Genomic DNA, 21520 nt, shown 5'->3' with positions numbered 1-21520 from the left:
TTTTAATCTTTTGGAATTTGTTCATACACTTAATACAATTTAATACTGCAAGCTCCACGACACACATTGATTACAATTTTCCTGAAACCGTCAAAAAAATTCCTACAACGTCTAAAATATTTTGAGCCTTATAACACTATGGTTTGTTCAAATCACGAAGGCGGTGGAATGGGACCTATATACTTAAACCTGAGGTAAATAAATAAGGTGTGTATTAATTTCCCTCAGGTAGGCCCCATCCCGACCTCCTTCGTCGAACAAACTATAGAATACGGCCTGGTCCACAAAATTAATAGCCACGATACAGTTAACCTATTTCCACTATGCCGCAAAGAGTAGAACTCCTGCAGAGCTTAACGTACTTTTTGAAGTAGATCGACAGTTAAAATTGATAGTAGCATAAAGTTGTAAGGGTGTGGCCCACGATGCCCCCTACGGTTCACTGCGTTAGACATTGGGATGTTGGCACGGTGGAGCTGCATCTACGTCATACCTCCCCCCCTTACCCCCCCTTACCCCCCCTTACCCCCCCAGGAATACAATGTGTTGCCAAAACGCAACGCTAGTTTATGGTCAGTTCATGGTGGTTTATGGTAAGGAGGAGTCATTTAAAAATTGAGGATCGAGTGGTTAAATTCATTTTACAAGTGTGATAAAATAATGCAAGAATTGTTTGAATATTTCAGGGTTTAAGGTTGATTGACAGTTTTAAGGGCTGTTTCAAAATTTTAGTTTGGTTATTCAGTTGTATATGTAAGTTGCGGTTTATTATTATTGTTCATAATTTGGTTTACTTGAATTTGAAACAATGTTTGTAAAATTTTTAGTTTTTGTTACTCATTACTTCTTAAATTGATTAATTTACTTAAATAACACAACAGAGGTAGGTTTAGGGGAAAAGAATTGTTGGTTGACTTCACGTTCTTCAAGAGTTCACTGTTAAATATATATATATATATATAAATTTTTATTTGTGATAACTGATGCGAATGCAGCATACAGTAATTAGGTCCTAATTCAGATGGACTTGCGAAATTAGTTATTAATAAGTTAATAAATAGAGTCGTCTTCAGTACACAAATGATCGTCATTCGAATGTAGAGTTTGTCAGTGTTTATAAAAAACGTGTATAATTTAATCTGACCAAACTAAACCTAACTAACCCAGCTTAACTTGACCCAATCTTGCTCTAGCCAAAATAACATAGCCTAATCTAATCTAAGAGTTAGACTGAGTAAAATAAATTTCTATATAGTATTTACAAACTGTAACTCGCAGGCTATGTACTTTGATGGAATGTATCCGACAGACAGTTGGTAAAACTGCATCGTCTCTTATAAAACATGGTTACTTTATATTATATGTAAGCCTACTTGACTCTTTCCAAAAATTGTCCAAAGTTGGTAACACTTGATCAGTCAGTTTTGGCGGGCCCTGACGCACGGTGGCGGGAGAGGCGGGCGCGTGTGCATCTCCAAACAAACGTAAACACGCGCAGTTTGTTGCAAAATGCCAAAATGTTTAGACTGGGCAGCGTCTGCCAAATATCGACCTACAACGGGACAACAATTATAACTTGGGCTACACCGCACGTGTTCGCGCGTTTACGTTCCACTACACAGTTGCATAGTGTTTGTAAAGCGTTGTAAAAGTGGTATAACCTAACCTCAACTTGTCTAGTCTAACCTAACATAGCCTAGCCCAGCCTAGCTCTGCATAACTTAAATTTTGTAACCTAACCTTATAAACCTACATAGGCCTACCTAACCAATAAACTGCTGAAAAAGTAGCCTCAGCACGATTTAACCTAACCTAACCTAATCTAACCTAACCTAACCTAACCTAACCGAGCCTAACATAAACTAACCTAACCTTATAAGCCTGCCTACCTAACCAATAAACTGACCTACTGAAAAAGTAGCTTCAGCGCGATTTAACCTAACCTAACCTAACCTTAACTTGTCTAGCCCAACCTAATCCAACTTATCCAAACACAGCTCTGCCTAAGCTGCTTTTGTAACCTAACCTCATAAACCTACCAACCTAACCATCCCCCTTGAATTTCCCAACTATATGCAGATTTCCCAACAATTTTACTTGAATTTCCCAACTATATTAAACAAATCTCCCAACTATATTACTCGAATTTTTCAACTATATTACTTAGATTTCCCAACTTATTAATATTAAGTTGTAACAATAAGAAGGATATTTTACTATTAAAAATTCTCTTTATAGCTGACATACACAATTTCAAAAATAAATTAAGGATTTTCTCACATTATTGGTTTGACTGTCCATCTTCATTGTTACAAATGTTCACACAGTAGATCAATGATCAATAATACATTGGGTTTTTAGCTTGTTAAAAAATCAATTTATAATAAAGATTTAGGAGACACGGTACTATAAACATAGTTCTATGCTCTCCACGCGCAGCTCAGGAAGAAATTTCCCTAAAAAGCCTTAAACTACTGTGTACTATGGATACGTTATGTAAAAAGGGTACTTTGTTAACTATGTTTTTAATGTTTAGTATAAATATATTTATATATAAATTTGAACGGAGGGTGTTTTTGGCCTCTGGGGACCTCAAAACAAAAAGGTAAATCGGCCCCGGGTCTAGGTCTTACCACGAGTTCTTTGGTAATAGCTTATTCCCTATATGGGAAATTCGCTAAAACACAAAAGATCATAAATTCTATAAAAAAAATAAAATTAGAAGAGAGAACGAACTTGATGTATTGGAAGTTAATCTGAATAAACAAAGGAGACGAAACAACGTTCAATCCGACGTAGCAATATTTAGCAGTGAAATTCATTGCTAAACTAAGAGTTAAATAGGATTTACAATGTTTGAGTCGTATTATCCACAAGTTATTTCCAACCCAGTTTCAGCCAACCATTTCTCGTACGCAATCCGACCTCGACTCACGGCCGAATGGGATTGATTCTTGGAAACGATTGCAGTAGGTGAAGATTCCGACTTTACTCGCGACTCTAAACTATTAAACTACTAGATTCATACTCAAATTTTAGTATAATTTCTATATAAATAATACATTACAGACAGTATTATTTCTACTTAACCGGGGTTTTACTAATTAAACTAAAACATTGAGTGAGTTTTGGATTATTGTACATAGTAAACATCTTTGATCAGAGTGGAGCTACGGACAGAAAAGGCTCAACAAGAAAAACCATGCTTCGAAGAAGAGAAATGTTTAAAACAAGCTAGACTTGGTTCATCAACCGATTTTCAAAAACACGAATGCCTTTTTTCCATTTTGAATATATTTCTACAGGCCCATCAGGAAATGTTTATTTAGAAAAATAGCTGTATTTATGTCCAAAACAATTGTATTCCTGCTCAAATAGCTAATACTGTAATTGTACTAGCTAATATACTAGCTATGGATATACTAAATAAACCAATATACTAGCTAACTAGCTAACTAGCTAAATAGTTAGCGAAGAAAATTACTTACGAACAATTACGATTGAGCTTGTAAACCCAGTAACATGTTATTTCATAAAACTGATTATATAGTATCCCAAATAGTTTCTAGTTTTTTGTTTATCTAATAAGTTATAATAAGTTATTATTTCTTACAGTTCTTTAGGCTACCGTACGGATGCACTTTGGTTTATGTCAAATGATTTTTATTTTATTTTCGCGACATAAATATTTTTTTACTATAGGCCTACTTTTGAGTAGTTTTTATTGGCTACCAAGGGAACTTCGTCTTTTAGATTATTGTATATACGTAAAAAAATACTTTCAAACTACCTACTGTGCTGTTAAGAACGTTCAATAATCGTTTAATCGGCATTTATTTGCAATAACACCGATATACAACCGCATTTCGCGACACACTTATCGATTATTGAGTACTTTTGGAGATTTAACGACCACACCGATGGTCGAGTACTCGCAAAGCTCTTGACAATGTTGATATTGAGTTTAAGTGCGGCACTGTTTAGTCTCAAAAGCCGCGTTAAATTCGCAAATAAAACCATGTTCAAAATGGTGTTAATTCGTGCGTTCTAGCGTTTTGAATAGGGTTAATGTTAAATTCAATCCGAAGTTCATCAAAGTAAATCATTATCTACAGTATAAACTCAAAAATAGATTGAAACCACAGATTTCTCATAGCATACTTGCTCAATTCAAACATTTTTTTGGAAGAAAGTGTAAATTTTTATTAACTACCTGAACGACGTATTGAGATGAATTCATTAGCCACAACAAGACCGTAGTTTCCAAAGAAAAGGATGCCGGATGTGTTGAGAAAAGCTAGCAGCTTTTTGATCGTTCAAAACTGGACTCAACAGTCCTTTATAATTATTTGCAAACCTCGTAGCCCAAAAAAATAATTTTTTTCAGGTTTTATCCCTTTTTATAGCTTTTAAGCTCCTGCACAACCTCTTAAAATCTTGTACAAAAAATGTAAAAGGGAGAAAAATGGGGAAAACAAACCACGTATAATTTTGGAGGGTATTTTCTTTTTACCTGGTAACTCCTAGTTGTGGAAGCCTGTGTTGTGTTGTTGAGTTAGCATATTGTGACTGCGTGTGTTGAGTGTAGAATAAGGTCAGATCATCTGTACTACTTTTCTTCTTCAAATCAGCTGTTTAAGCCACGACCATTTATTTAAAGTCCAAGCAATGAAAACTCGTCCGAATCCAATCAAAGGTTAATTCTCAGGAACGAATCAGTGGACTAATTAATGAGTACCACAACATTGCCTCACTAAGTTCTGTGTTGAGGCTATTCTCCGAAGTCTGCATAGCCTCCCAATGTTTGTCCCACATGTAAACAGTATCACAACGTAGGTGTGTTCGCTACCGTGCCAACACATACTACAGGTTACTCCAAGTGGTATTTCAATATTTCTTGACTTCAGATTTTTGTTTGGTTTCTTTTATTCTTCACTTTGTAGTCTGAACAGTTCAACGAATATAAGAAACTAGCTGTGTACCCGTGCTTTGCAACGGGAAGAGGACACAAAATAGAAACATTTTAATCTTTACATCTGTTGCATATAATATTTACACATCCGCCAACGCTTTTAGAAACAATATTCAATTTTTATTGCCTTAATCAAAACGTTTAAGATATGATTTTTAAATCTGGTAAGTAGTGAATACCACCATTTTGATTTTGATTAATTTTAAATCTTGTGTAGGCTGATATGAGAAAAACTGACCAAATCTTCGAATACAACTTTGACATACATGTCCTTCATCCTTCATCTCCCTTAGTTATATATCTTTTAATTTACTATTGAAATTTCAAATTTCAATTTTGAAGTTGCAAGAATACTAATTATTAAAAATCACAAGTCCTTCCATCTTCAGTTTCTTCACTCACAATAAATCATTAGCAAAACTAAGTCAGCTGTTATAAACTTTAGAAATATTGCTGTGCCTTATCAATACAGTCTTTTGAAATATTAGAGAAACTATATCCATAGGTACTATAAAAAATTTTAAACAAATAATTTAGCATTAAAGACAGCAGACAAAAACTAATATAATTATCAAAGCATCAAGGACTAAAAAATGTAATAGCAAATACAGTATAAGTTTCATTGCATCTCTGATTCTACTCTACAAAAATATCAACAAACAACTTAATATACAAACCAGTTCTTTTGATCAGTTCCATCGTCCATTGCCTTTACATTTTCGCACTTACCATTAAGTAAACATAGCAACAGATATTTCATTGATTTTAGAAACAAAATAACACTGTGTACTGCTTAGTTTATGATATTTTCCTTGGTTTAATTTAATCAGTGGTGTGGCAAAACACAAATAATAAATGTTAAGTAAATGTGAACTCAAAGCTATGTTAAGATAAAATAAGAGTATTTTGTATTACCATTTGATAATTAACTATAGTTACACATATACAACCGATTTTGGAAAACAAAAATTAACGTACAATTTAGTCATTGATGATATTCTTTAGTTTAATTTAAGCATAGGTTTAGCAAAACACAATAAATTAATTTACCTAAATATACATATAAAAACAATGTGATGTGCAAGTTATGTTAAGTTAATCTAACACATGTTAAACATTTAAAGTAATTTATGTTAAATTACTTAAATTAAAATTACTTAAATTTAAATTACTTATTTAATTGTTATACATGTTTAGTTTATTTAAAGTAGCCTCCAAATTTATACAAAACATCATACATTGTAATTTTCATACTGTTTCCATGAAAACATATCAATAACATTATTTGCATAGCTAAGACGCTTTAAACAAACCAAAGCAGAGCCGGAGTTGATACAGCAACGGTTATAGAATCTTTTTTCTATAATCATTGACATAGTTTTAGAATAAATAATCCATGATAAAAGGTTAGATTAAAATGGAAAATATTATATTTAATTTCTTTGTATCAGCTGTCTGAAATTGTAAAATATGCAGTTTAGCAGTTCTTCTTGTTTACATTTAAATGCCAAAGCAAATGTAACCAAACATTGTAAGTGTTCTCATCGCAGCCATGGAGACCAATCAATATTTACTTTTAAAATGTTCATCTCAGAACCATTAAAGCCAAAGGGGCAAAGCCTACGGTCAGTATCGAAATGTGAATAGTCCTAAATGGTCCTTGGTATGGTAGCTATATTTTTGTAAAATTTAAGCCCAGTTGGTTCAGTAGTTTTTGTACCTATTAGTAACACACATACAGACAGACACCATTAGATTTTTATATAATAGTATAGATGTGTGTAATTTCGGGAATAAATAGGAAACTAGTTAAATAGCCTATTTTCTTTGCTGTTAGAAACTGGTGTGTTTCTTGCTTTTATTTAAAGTGTGGTAAATGTTTGGTTATACCACGATCGATACATTTAAAAGATTCTTGTAAGTGGTTATGCAACCGGGAACTGAGCTGGTCCCTACCATACATATATTGGGTAGAGTACGTGACTTCGGTCCTTGAGGTCCCGGGTTCAAATCCCGCCAATCACCAACTGGTTTTTCTAAGTGATAATGCCTCAACCTGTAGCCATAGCTTGAAGTAATGTGAAAACCTATCACGTGCTAGAGCCTTAGCTTACTGGGTGGGAAGTAAAGTTGGGAATCAAAACAAAAGCATATTGTATTTCCCTAGAACTGTCATAGAACAAAAATCTAAAATGGACGTACTGTATATAAAAAAAATACCCTGTCTACTTCAGTTTCTAAGTCAAAGGAGTTTATCTAACTACGAATCCAAAGACATTTAAAGTACATTATTTAGTTGTGCTCCAAGTTCGTCAGAGACCGCTAAACCTTGATGAAAACCGCGAACATCGTCACCACATTGGATTTCTTCTCTCATTACCTCAATAATGGGGAATTTCCGTTTAGAAATGTTTCAGTGTTAAAAACGCACCGAAACTTTTCCACTGTGTTTATTAACCAACTTCCCACGCAGCGAATTAGATCCCAAAATAAGAATGGATTCTAATAGCGAATGAAACAAGTGAATACACATAAACCATGAACATTAGGTTTTCAACTGCTCAATACAAAATATTAGATTTACACACCACAGACCATATGTTTTGCAGACTTTGCTGTTTATAGTCAACAAAAAGACAACTAGATGACACATATCAAACAACCGGGGCTGTTTGTAGATGCACTTAGACTTGGCTAGCATTGATCATTGCGTGCTCTTTGTACATCTTTGGACTCTTTATAGATTGGCGGAATTTGTAGTAAATTACGTAATACCACGAATAAAATAAATTGTAATAAAGTTGTTATGAATTTAATTTTACTTGGAGCACAAAGAAAGATAAAGGAGAAATCTGAATAGTTTTGCAAATTTTGAGCATATAACAAAAATAAATATACAACATTTATATTATAGGTTTGCTAATACAAGGAATGACATAAAGGGTGTTTTTTATTTAAATGTAAAATTGATGGTATGAGATAGTAAAACAGTCTTCATAAAAACAACATAAAAATGTTGTAATTCAGCTTTTTTGGAATTTTTAGGTGTGCTACGACACTTCGATATACTGAATTATTATATTTTATATTTTAGCTGTACAAAATGGTTCGAAAAAAACTGCCAAATCTTATATTTTGAGGGCCAAAAATTAGAAAAACCAAAATGTACTTTATAGTTCGATCATGGTTGTACATGAACTCGTTACTTTATAAACGTAGGTTAACACGTTATCGTGCTAACGGACATATGAATTCGAACAGATGGTGTTTTTGCCTTCTGGGAACATCACAACGAATAAGTAAAGTTGTCATGGGTCCAGGTCTTACCATAAAAGTAAAATAATAAAGTTAAGTAAAATGTTTATGTTAAATACGCTGTAGTACCGTTCTCAAACGCTATACTGAGTTTGATTGATTCATACGAAAAGAATTGCCGATTAATTTGTTCTCAAATACACATTTTTCACTACATAACTAATCTATATTGGCTACATTACAAAGTATTGCACATAAATTTCTAGATTGAACAATCATTCAGTAGCAAGCGCGCAATAGTTTGCTCATGTGCGTGCGTGCGCCTGTTTGCGCCGAAGGTTTATTAACAAACAATGTTTGCTCGATGTTTGTTAACAATCGAACAAACGTTTCATATCATTTGCTAAACATTTGAAGAAGCTAAATCGTAAAGATTTCATTAGGGAGTTTTATGGCATATTTTGCTGTTAAGTTTTTGATGAGACAATGCTGATTACCTTGATTCATATTGGTTTGATGTTGCCATTAATATTTTAGTGATAGTTAATTGTTAACTATTTCAAACCTTTGTATTGGATGTAGTTAATTGTATTATTGGTTGTTAATTGGATTAATGTTGATAGTTTATAGTGATTGTACAGCATGTTTCGTAGCTTTTTAATTAGTTTTATGTTGCTGCTGGGTTTAGGGTGATAATAAGTGTATTGCTAGTTTCATAGCAATTTAATTGGTTTGATTTGATAGTGATATTTAGTGGTAATGAATTGTATGGCTTGTTTTAAAGCTATATTTCAGTTTTTTACAGTTAATTTTTCTGGGAAGCTAATTAAATGGTCTGTTTTAAAGCTTTGAATTGTTTTGATGTTGCTTGTAATGATTAGTAATCGTTAGTAAGTAACACATTACAACTAAACGTACAACCTAAGTTGAAATGCAGAGAGTAGGAGTAAAAAAAATATGCACTGTATAGCAGTCATGATACAACATGCAAATAATAACCAATCACAAAACACTATATTCTATAAAAGGTGTGGTGTAAATGGGTAACCATCGTGATGGAAAATGTCCGCAATAAACCTTTGAACAACATTAGCTCACCATCACCAACAATGAACTTCAAACAAACAACACTTGATATTAAAATATTTTAATATGCCGATAATTATCAAGTAAACATGTTATTTTAAAGGCTAGAAAATAATATCGATTATATTTTTGAGTTTTCTATAGAATATAAACTTACAACAAAAATCATCCACAAAATAAGTGTGCCATGACATACAATAAAACTAAATAAAATAAGTTTTCCTGATGAAGTTTACGTTGACTTTTTCCTCAACCGTTCATTCACAATCTTGATTGTAACTTCGTTCATACAACACCTAGTTGCAAAACCATTCCAAATATGGAAGTTTCCAAGCTATCCCGGTAATGTATACATTGCAGGGCAATAAAAATCGCAAGTATTTCAGTCAATTAAGGCACAGATACTATCGCAATTGTCTAGAAAACAGAATTAATCTGCTTGTGGCGCCTGTTAGCTAGAATTAACCGCCTTTCAGTGCAGATTTCAAGGCCAGCTGATGTATTGTTGGTCAGCTGATTATAAGGATCTGATTTGTAACTTATCCCAGGATCACTTGGTTTCCTTGACGACTTACCGCCCAAGGCTCGACAAAATGGCGCCGACAGGGGAAACTGAAAAGGTAAATTGCAACTTGCAATTGTTCGCGTAGTGGTTGAGATGTGATTATAGATATTGTATAAGATTTTGCAATGTAAGGATTAATTATGTGCGGACTAAAATGAATATGGAAAAGTTGAAATAAAATAAATTAAAGTGTATAAATTCATATAAAATACATTTAGGTTCTGATTGTGTAAATGTGTATTCTTGGCTGACGCTAACACTACTGTACCGACTAGGCAACAATTTTACAAAAAACGTTTATTGTTGAATTGGTTAACTTGTGATTCAATTCATCTGTACATTTACACAGGATACGCCTCGTGTTTTGAAGACCAAAGTTTCGAGGGGATCTTTAAAAAGTAAATTTTGATTGGTTTCCGTAGCAACAACGAAAAGACTCACTATAATCTATTTACGAAATCGGAAAACAAGAACTTTGACAGATTTTGTTTCCTTAAGCTAATTTCTGACTATAAAACAACATTTTTAAAGCAGGCTAAACAACGTTATGCTCGGTTATTGATGATTACAGCGTCTAATTTAGCGTTAGGTTGGAAGACAAAATGTTTAGACGTACCCTCTAATTTTTGTACATTAATTCCACCAAGCTGAAAACGTGTTCACTTTATACTTCACGATTAGGACTTTATTTTCGGACTATTCCTTAAATTCAGAAGTGTTATCTAGTTTCAAATCCAGTCCATGAACGACCAAGCCGGTAAGGACCCAGTCCATAACTTTGCTATATGATTTATCCTGCCCAATGTATTATTTTATACATAGACATATATTAAAAATACATTCGATCGAATGTATTTACTAGCTAATACACCCCAAGTTTTATTTTGGAACATTTAGGAATTAGTAAAAATAATTTTGTACGGTAAATAAACAACAAATGAGCAATACAAATAGATTTTCATATTAACGTAACTAGTGACGACTTTAAAACATCAATAAATGTCACGATTCTATTATGGATAGAAAGATGAAAGTTCTGCGAAAAGATTTCGCCTTGAGGTTGTCGAATATATTCAGATTTATGGAGCTGTTTAAAGTTTCCAAGCTGTAAAAGTCTCAATAATATAGTGGAGTGTACTTCTCCAACTTTTATAGAAACCAACTTCACTTTTTATTGAAGACATAACGTCGTATCGACAGTGAAGGGGGATATAATTTGAAAGGTTTCGCTAGGATTTGGCGGATTGAGAAATATGGAACGGTTAAACCACTCAAAACTGTCATATTTCAAGCATTTGGATATTTATTAATAGATTCTATTTACTTGTTTGCATCTAGGCTACTAATTTTGTATAAGTTTTATGGCTGAGAATTTTTAGTAGTAGGGGTTCAAAGTTTAATAGACTTTATCGATTTAAACCTTAACAAATCTACATTAGACCAATATTCTGCCAACCTAAACTATTTAATATTACAATATACAATACAATAAAGATTTTATCTTTAAACGTTTATACATTAAATAATGTTTTGAATTCAGCTCTTCAATATCTGTTTTTTTAACTTTATGTTAACTTTCGAGAAACAATTTATGATACAACCTTTCAGCACGACATTAATAACTCCAGTAAATAGGCTAAATTTTTTTTATCATTTCAAAAAACCGTTACTTGTAGCATATCACAGTAAAGCTAATTTTATAACGAGTAAGAAAACTCAACCGGAGAAGAGCTAACTGCATTGATAAAGAAAATACAAAGTATTAAATCATATTGATTTTCCCCGAAAAACTGTCACCATTTCGAAACAAAAAAAGATATTTAATTTATGTTTTCACCAAAATGTGCCTATTAAATACCTATAAAAATTATGAATAATATGACATATGTTTTTATTTGAAAATTCCGAGATTCAAACTAGTGACCCTTAGGTTTTGGCACACTCTGTATTGGAAAAAAGTTAAAAGTATTTTTACGTTAATCCTTGGGGTCGATTTAGCGGGAATTAATTCCATTTCATCCTTGTACGCTAAGCCATTTTTCCGTAATCAATTTCAGACACCTTAACGTAGGACAACCTATGATATTATACATTTAATGAATCATAATTTAAACAACGCCTTGTCATTTTCATTAATATATGTCTTGGGTTTAAAGTTAAATATCTATAAAAAATAAATAACAAAATGCTCTTTGCACAGAACTGACCGTAAAATTATCAACTGACCAATTCGGATACATCTAGAAAAGTAAGTTGAACCTGTAGTAAAAATTACAAATACATTTTTATAGTTCTAAATCTATAGAAACAAGCTATGTTTCCAGTCCGACGGCAATATTATTGCGCATCTAGGCTTTTAACTGTCCCATAAATCTACATAATACTGACGAGAATCGAGATAGACTTTTGTAGGGATGTATCTCGTTCTGTTCGAATGCTTATGTCAATTTATTGCTTTATTGAATGAAAAGCAATAAACTCACTACAGACAAATTTCGAGGGGTTTCGCAAATATGCTTTAGAGTGAACTCGTGATTATAATTTGATCAAATTGATATTTACTTAACTTTAAGTTGTCCTTTTGTCCGTTATGTTGTTTATTTTAATATTAAAGTTTTTTTTCTAGGACGCTAGGCACGATCCTGGGATTGTTTTTCACATTACTTCTGGCTAGACCTAGGGGTTGCGGCACTATCACTTGGATAAAATCCATTGGTAGCTTTGTGGGGATCGAACCCGGGACCCCAGGGACTGAAGTCCCGCGCTCTAACCACTACGCCAGCTCGCTCCCCAATATTAAAGTACTGTATATTTAATTTTATACAGGCTACAATAAAGTACTTAGAACATGTTGCAAAAATATGCTACAATTTACTTTCTTGGGACTTTAATTTGATGAAATATTGATACATGACAAAATTAAAACATACTAAATGGTGCAATTTCAAAAAACGGCCAAACCCCAACATAGAAATTACAAGCTAACTTTTGACTCCAAATTGTTCAGAAGAATCTTCATAATGTTCGGTAAAAGGTTATACAATTTTGAGCGTCGGGTTTTGGGGGGAGATGGGCGTGTAAGTTAAAATGAAATATGGTTTTAGTGTAAAATAGTTATTTACTAAACCAATCTACGATAAATTTCAAACAAAGGGATAAAAATGAAACCGTTACAGAGTTACAAAAGGTAAACAATGAAACATTTTCAACGCTTTTAAATATATCTCAAAGTTAAAAATTTGAAACCAAGCAAATCGTTTCTAGGCCTAGATGAAACTTCTTATAAAGCTATAAAGTAATTAAGTAATCTACTAATTTACTGGTCACTAAATGAACATAATACAACACCAAACATAACACATACTCGTAATTTGTTAACATGTATGTAAACCTTTATATGGCAAATCTTTTTCATCATTTTAGTAATCTAATGTAAAATATCACCATAACCAGAAACAGAAAACACTCTCAAAAGTTCCAGTCAATTACAAACAACCCATAAAATTACTCACCGGCACAATTCACAATTAATATGGAAGCCAGCTAGTTCGAGCACGGTAAATAACAGGACCTAATGTAGGGCCTACAATCACACGGCCATAAATATGCCCCCCACATTTAGAGGGGGGAGGGGGGGGGGGTGAGGACCACAGTGATGCACTTTCAACCGGCCGACTGTTATCATTGTTTTTCATCCCATTTATGTTAATAGCTGTCCCTTGCGACCCGCCGACCACCGTGAGAACAGCTGACGGTGACGTAATCGGTCACGTGATATGATGACGTCACCTGAGTTCATAAAATTACCTGTATCGTTCATTATTACGAACGTTGTGAGGGGAATAAGTTAAGTAGTCTTTTCTTGTGTTTCAAATTTCTATTATGATTCAAAACTATTCAAGCAGTTTTTAAAATATTCACGAAATTACGTTTCCTGAATTATTTCGCTTGTTGGAAACATATCGATTTGAAACACTCTTTACGGTTGGATTCATACACAAATGTTCAATAGCAATGAAAAACTGGTTACTGTACCTACAAAAAATGGATCAAGCAACATGCAAAATTTCTAAATCATCGTGTACCATTACAAAATTTGTCTTTGCCCATTGTTTAATCAATGGTTAGGGTAACGCCAATAAAATGGCCTACCGACTTTTTAGACATTTAAAAGTATCGTGATGAAGTTATACAGTTATATCGTGAATTTTATGAACTTTATGAGTTAAGTGTTGTTTAGTATGCCAGTTGCTAAAACCAACCCACGAGTAACATTGTAATGTACAAACATGACGAGTTTAAAGTACGAACAAACAATAAGTTATACGTACAAATAAAATTCAACATCATATATAAAAAATCACAAATGTTCGGTGTTAAACTGCAACTATCAATGCAATTCAAATTTTACCTCAAAATCTAATAATGGATCTATTTATTGATTATTTACAATTACAAAGTTGTATTTTCACCTTACAAATCCACGTGTATTACAGAATGTTAACCCTCCAAGTCGGCACAACACACAGCTTGTATTCCGATTGGACGAAGGGAGGGGGTCAATTACGTATATTTGTGTCGCATCCCGACAGGCCAAATTGAGGCGGTCACAATTATAATTAATTTAATTGGCCGTGGCTACGTCGGACTAGGCCTAATTACAAACAGGTGGCTCTGGGCAGGTAAGTCCAATTAGGGTAAATATAGGGCGTCTCGGGCCTAGGGTGGGAATCGGTAAAAAATGTGACTTGTTTCACAAGGGTTGACGATTTTGATTTCTAGCTCCAAGCAAACCTAGGATGGTGATGAGTAGTACCAAAAATGTTACAATATGTAAGGGATTAGGGAGTCTTGAGCCTGTAGTGAGATTCCTGGTAAAATGGGGACTTTGGTTTCTTAAGAGTTGACGATTTTTTAGTTCAAACCCCATGCAAACCAAGGATGGTGATTGGTGATGCCTTAGGCTTACTCTTACTTACTTTGAGGTGGACATAAGATTTCTGGTAAGGTGAAAATGGTTCTTAAGAGATGATGGTTTTGATTTCCAATCCCAAAGCAAACATAGTTGACAATATTTTGAAATGTAAGGGATTATGGCGTCTTGCCTTAGGGTAAGATATCTGGTAAAAAGTGACTTTAGTTTCTTACGGGTTGACGACTTTTCCTGGTGAATTCTTAACACCAAAGGAAAGGGGAAATGCTTAAGCGTGCCATTGATGATTTAACTGATTATAAATTGTTTGTTGAACATGTAATTGCTGCACATATTTTCCAATGATATTTTATTAATTTTTATATCACTGATTGAGACGGGGATGCCATTGTATGCGTATTTCAACACAGAAATGAGTGGAGGATGAGTGTGAAAAATTAAGTGAGAGGTCTTGTGTACCTTCGTTACAGACTATTACTTATTTTATAGATATTAACATATTTTAATTTCTAACGTCACATAAAATATAAAGAAAAATGTTCGTAATCAAAGAACTTTTTTGATGCTATCCTAATGTATGAATTAATCTCTGAACAGTGTGCACAGCTTAAAATCTTTTGTCCATAAAATTATTCATTCGAGATCTTGCAAATAAAATAAATTAAAAAACCAACTACACTACTAGAAAGTCCCAGATCCAAACACAAAACACCTCTACTAACCTCCCAGGATATTCCCAGCGGATCTGACAATGTAAATGACATACAGGAATGTGGAAGACAAAGACATCTTGTTATAACGAACCTTGGGGACCTCCTTGAAGACTAATGCATTTCTTATGTCCTTCGGCGTCGCTTTAATTTCGCCCAAAACGCGCCCTTTCGAAGAACCACCCCTGCCCACAATCCCTTAATTAGGAACAAAATGATACTGCCTTTTGTTTTCTGCCGCCGAAGATAACATCGACTAAGTGGCCAAGCACCTGGGCTTCATTCAGGATTTTGTCAGAGGAATTCGGAGGGCGAGAGGAATTCTTTTGTTTTTGAAGAGTATTGTTGAACTATTCATTGAAAATTCTTTTTCCTATGTTCCTGGTGAAATTGAGTGGCGAAGTGTTCGCGGGATTGGAGAGAAGGGATGGTAATTCCGGAAGAAATTGAGATGGAAAATGGAACTTTAAGAATGATTTTGGAGTTCTTATTTTCAAATCAGAGGAATTTTGAAATCCACTTATTGTATTCCGAGCAGATATTTTGATTGGATTATTTTAAAAGACATATAAACAGTATTTTGATTTGTTGTATTTGCATTCGTAGAATCTTATTTTTGACGTTTTTGCATTATATGTGGTGGTTGACCTATAGCATTTTTGCATTATCCGGGGTGTTCTATCTATGATGTTGTGTATGATTGCCGTGTTGGTTTATCCATGGTAGTTTTAGATTATCTGTAGGGCTTTATTTATGGCGTTTTCCATTGTGTTTGCATTATCTGTGTCGTTGATGTATAGTGTTTTTGTATTATCTCTGGTTTTTCTATCCATGATGATTCGGATTGTCTGTAGTTGTATTTTTTATTTTCACTTTGTAATGCTTTTCAAACGTGCAACTAAGCCGATCACACTCATGTTTCAAAGCTGGAAAAAATGCGGCGTTTTCAAAGAGCACAGAACTAGTACAACTTCTCAATTTGGCAAGACAGCTTGTACTGATTTTATTTCTCTCTTTACCAATCCGGTAATGTTAGTTTCTCCCTGCATGTAATCGGGTTTGTGACGAATACAAGAGAAGGTATTGAGTTTGTTCAAGTAAACTTGCCTGTTGTCGCCGGCGTCTTTTTAAACACGCTGGCCGTAAACAGATTTATTACATGAGCGAAAGAGAAATTGAAAAAGTTAAGAAGTTTGGAAGCATTGATTTTCTTTAATTTATTTATTTTTGTTCTTTAAAATTATCATGACAAAAGTATATTATACTTCAATCACAATATAGGTGGTTTTAGGGGAAGAAATATCCCCTCCACTTGACCCTTTCCTTTAAAGTAATAGCTCAACAACTGTTTAAGCAAAATACATTAAATACAAGAAAGTAGTAAGGGGACTTCCCCTCAAATTGCCTAAATATTGTGAACAAAGTACAGTATAGTAATTACGACTTGTACCCTTTAATTATAGACCAATGTAAACTAACTGTAAGAAAGAAACATTTTGTCAAAACGGGTACATCCACAGCCATCCAAAAATAGTATTAAACGGTTACAGTAGGACGAAAACCCTACTTGAATCCAAGCACAACGTATATGCAAAACCAACCATAAATAAGTGCAAATTTCAAACAGAAAGCTCTTAGTCAAAACCGACATTAAAGCTTGCCGAACATCGGCAAACAGTTTAGTGGCTGTCGTCACGGCTTTACTACCTTGGGACTTCTCGAGGATAAAAAAAGGAAAAACAAGAACCTGCCTCCGGTCAGAGGAATTTACAGGGTTATTAATGTCTAAACGGCGGACCAAGAGAGGGGGGGCGCTGACAGAATAAACAAAGAGGTGAGCTGTCAAAACTTTGGGGGGGATAATTGAGTCGGGGACTTTACCTACAGCGAAGCGGCGACAGAGGATGATATTTAGTATCTCCCGCAGCAACCTGCAGATTCAGAGAGGCGGTATCTGCAGACAATATGTGTGTGTCAACTCGTAATAGATTGCAGTGTCATTAAAATGCAAAACAAACCAATTGCATTTTGCGTTCAGCTAAAACCCCCAGAAAAGATCGAATACATAAATGAACACAAATGTCAAATAAGACCTCCCTTCACAGACGAAAACAAGAACAATCCAACTACAAACCATCCAAGCCATAGGAAAGTGAAGATGAAAAAATCCTATTAAGAAAAGCAGAAAAAAACTCCCCCTGACTATGTGATACCGTAGCTGCTACATGTATTGAGACATTGCTACGAATCCAAATATTATCTTTGTTACTGATTATAACTTCCAGCATCACACCCGCCAACCATGCGAAAACCACCATTCTTTAATACTTTTCATCGAAATGGCGACCATACAAAGTAGGTATTTCAAGCCAAAAGTCTTGTTAGTGACTAAGGCCGACATATTCCTAAGAAACAGCTGTTTTAATAGCCCATACAGCTAATGGCAACTAAGGGACCTACAGTTTATAGTGGAATCCGAACCACATTTTTGCCTTGGTATATACGAATTGGTAAAATTTTCAAGATAGTACTGCGGGTAGTCGTAGTACTCACTCGTGCGGACGTTAATCCACACCAGGGAGTATTGCATCCACAGTGCATGCGTATAAATATCCACAATTCGTAACCTCTAGCTGGATTACAGGACGACGCCACCCGTCCCAGTTAGTTTTCGCTCATCCCATCACGACACAGCTGTAGGGCTGTAGTTAAATTACTCAACGGATTGAAAATAGCAACACAACTTAACATCTCTTTTTTTGGCATTTTTAGGTTTTAATGAAAACAGATTTATACACACTTAATCCATTATCTTGCTCAGTAAACAGTACGGAGTTTGAGCTAGCAGGTCGAGGATACTAAGTGTATCCAATGTAAGTTAAGAAATATCCAACAGTGTCCAATCCAACATACTCTGATCGAAATTATCATTTGGTGAATCAACATCGCTACAATCAACAATCATCAAATTCCTCTTTCACCAATACAAGTAGTCTGTTGTGCAAACAACTCGGGATCCCCTGTGATGTTCTTGCCGCGTTTGATTGGTTAATCTCCCTCCGAGGATTTGATTGAGAGGTTAGTTCAGTCAGGTATCGCACGAGCCAGTTAAGATGACGCGATAGCGAGGTCGGGATCGCCCACGTCGCGACCCCGGAATAATTGTAGGTTGTGTGCCTAGGGTCTGTGGTCTGGGAGGAGAGGGAAAAAACTGCGGCATGGCAAAACTAACAGATAAAGAAGAAGTTGCGAGGAAGAAAAAGAAATGGTGTTAAGAGGGGAAAAGTGCGACGTGCCAAAACTAACAAGAGAAGAAGATTGAGAAGGAAGAAAAAGACTTGGGTTTAAGAAAGAAAAACTGTAACGTGGCAAAACTTAAAAGAGAAGAAGATTGTGAAGGAAGAAAAACTTGGGTTTAAGAAAGAAAAACTGCAACGTGGCAAAACTAACAAGAGAAGAAGGTTGAGAAGGAAGAAAAAGACTTTTACGACGTTTAACGAGAGAAAAACTGCAAAATGGCAAAACCAACAAGAAAAAGAGGAAAATAAATGGGTTCTGAATCCAGTGAGTGAGAAGACTTTAATGAGGAGGGTTTATGTTTGGGTTTGGTTTAATAGAAGAAGGGTAAGCAGAAAGAATGGTGGGAAAACCTGCGGAAACAACCCTTCAAAAGGGAGGAAGTTCGGTGTTTTAGACAGTGGGATTTGGGCAAATAAGAGTAGAAAAACAGGTGAAATGGTAAGAATAACAGAAATAGGTACAGATAACTAATATCTATGAGAATCTTCTTGCTATGGAAAGTCATCTAAGAAAAAGGAAGCTAAAAACTGTATAAATTAATGTAAGCTATCAATTAAATATTGTCTAATATTTTAACTCTCCGGTTTTAGGTCAGGTTGGTTCTGGGATGTTGACAAGATTCAAAATATTGACAGAGCCCTGAAGTAGGGTCGACCCTCGTATACCGCCACCGTATATTTACTATCCGATCACAACGGTTAAAAGACCAATAATTCGCAGAGCAATGTCCTTGACAATTAACAATCAAAATATCGGTGAAATACTACCCAAAAATTATATTGCAATAAAATAACACCCTTACCACAGCAAACCTGCAGACTAAGCGAATTTCCATTTACCCGACTGGATTTCTACAAAAATTTTCAGATTTATTTCCTATTTAAATAACATTAATTTCAGTGAGGTTTGCTGCTACATGGAAGATATTGAGATGGGGTTTTTTTATTGAAATGTTGATAGCTCAGTATAAAATAAACAAAATTGGCAAATTGGATTAAAATATATCCATAAACAAGCAAACTAAAACAGTTTATTTATTCTCCATAAGAATGACATGGGCATTTTAAATAAACATTTTTTTTTTTTACTATCTCCGTAACCGTGGGGCATACAACACCACTTTAATATACAAAATTATTTCTTTTCTTAGCTCTACAAAATGGTTTGGAAAGAAATTGTGTAACTTTATGTTTTTAGAGTCAAAAATGTGAAAACCCAATTTTTACCCCATAAAACCTCCCATAAACCCCCGTTCACATACTCCGATTATGCTGGTTCTCGAGCTCATGCAAATAAACGTAGGTTTACACGTTTGTACCAAAATCGGATCATTTTTGCTCGAGTTATCGCGCTAACAGACGGATGGCGTTTTTGGCGGGGACCTCAAAACGCAGAAGTAAATCGGTCCCGGGTCCAGGTCTTACCAAGAGTACTAAGTAATAGCTTATTCCCAATATGGGAAATTCGCTATAACCAATAGACATGTTCTTAATATTCCCAGAAGACAGAGCAACGTCAGCAGACTGAGACACGACGGATAAACGAGCGAGATCCCATCTCCCATCTTACTGCAGCAAAAACAAGCGAGCCAATAAAACTGTAATGAGACTTGTCGGGGGAGGGGGGGGGGGGGGTAATTATTCCGATAGTATCGCAAGATCAGCAGCTTGGTAGAAAGCGGGGAGAAATTTATCCAATGGGGAATTGTGGGAAAATCGCGTCGTGTTGGTACACTGATGAATTTGTAGAAGTGTTTACTAGCGTAAATTCAATACATTGATTTTGAATAATGCTAGTAAAATCTTCATCCTGCTATAATGGTTTCAGTGTGTAAGATTTGTGCCTTACTAGTGGGTAATGCTAGAAAACATAAAATAGTTTACAAATAGATTATTATATACAGTGAATATAATACAATTAACGACAACTAAAAATAACAAGAAAAACGTGTAACACATCAAAATGGTCTCTAAAGTGTATTGAAACCCCCATTAAATTGTCTTCAAAATTTAATCTAAATTCATATTCTGTACTCATTTGTAGGTTTTATATCCTGTAGATCAGCTTAGGACAAAATGCATTTTCATCAGTATATTTAAGAGTAGTGTTTGATACGGTTTATTTGTTGTTAAACATAATAAAACACTAAATTTTCTTGCAATTACTAGTCCTCTGTCATTACTGTCAAGGCTAACTCTGTACAGTGTACATGCACTTTGTGGGATAAACTAGAAAGGGACATGAAAGCACACTCATGTTAAAGAAAAAGTAGAGACAAATATGAAAAAGGCTAATTTTTTACATTCGGTTGTTAAGTCTACCCTTGGAGTGTCCAAAGTAAATATTTTTGTACTTACAATTAGGATTTCACGCATGTGTAAGATGGATACACCGTATTTACGAAAAACAAGTAGTTGATGTAATAAAATTTTTAAATATTAAGTTATGTCATCTACGTAAAAACAATTAAAACAAACATTTTTCTAAACAGATTTCGCTGGGCTAGTTGCTGAAACACTAACAAACTAATTCTATCTTAGTCTTGAATCCTTTCTTCAAAGTAAGTGCAAAATGTTATAAATGTTATAAAGCCATTCAAATACAAAACATTGCCTCAACCTTAGCACAAATTACATTTAATTTAAAATATGTACGCATGTTGACCGTAGAAACCGTGCTGTTAAACGATTTAGACAAAC

The 21520-nt window shown here is 34.4% G+C and overlaps 1 protein-coding gene across 2 annotated transcripts in view; it reads right to left on the bottom strand.

The window, feature by feature from the left end:
• LOC128992761 (BMP-binding endothelial regulator protein-like) overlaps positions 1 to 21520 on the bottom strand; it is a 132799-nt gene that overhangs the window by 54097 nt on the left and 57182 nt on the right. The window lies entirely within an intron of this gene.

This window comes from Macrosteles quadrilineatus, unplaced genomic scaffold (genome assembly GCF_028750875.1).
Source record: "Macrosteles quadrilineatus isolate MER2022 unplaced genomic scaffold, UCM_ALF_1.0 Scaffold_1__1_contigs__length_201487025, whole genome shotgun sequence".
Taxonomy (NCBI): Eukaryota; Metazoa; Arthropoda; class Insecta; order Hemiptera; family Cicadellidae; genus Macrosteles; species Macrosteles quadrilineatus.
This window is presented reverse-complemented; position numbering and strand designations above follow the sequence as displayed.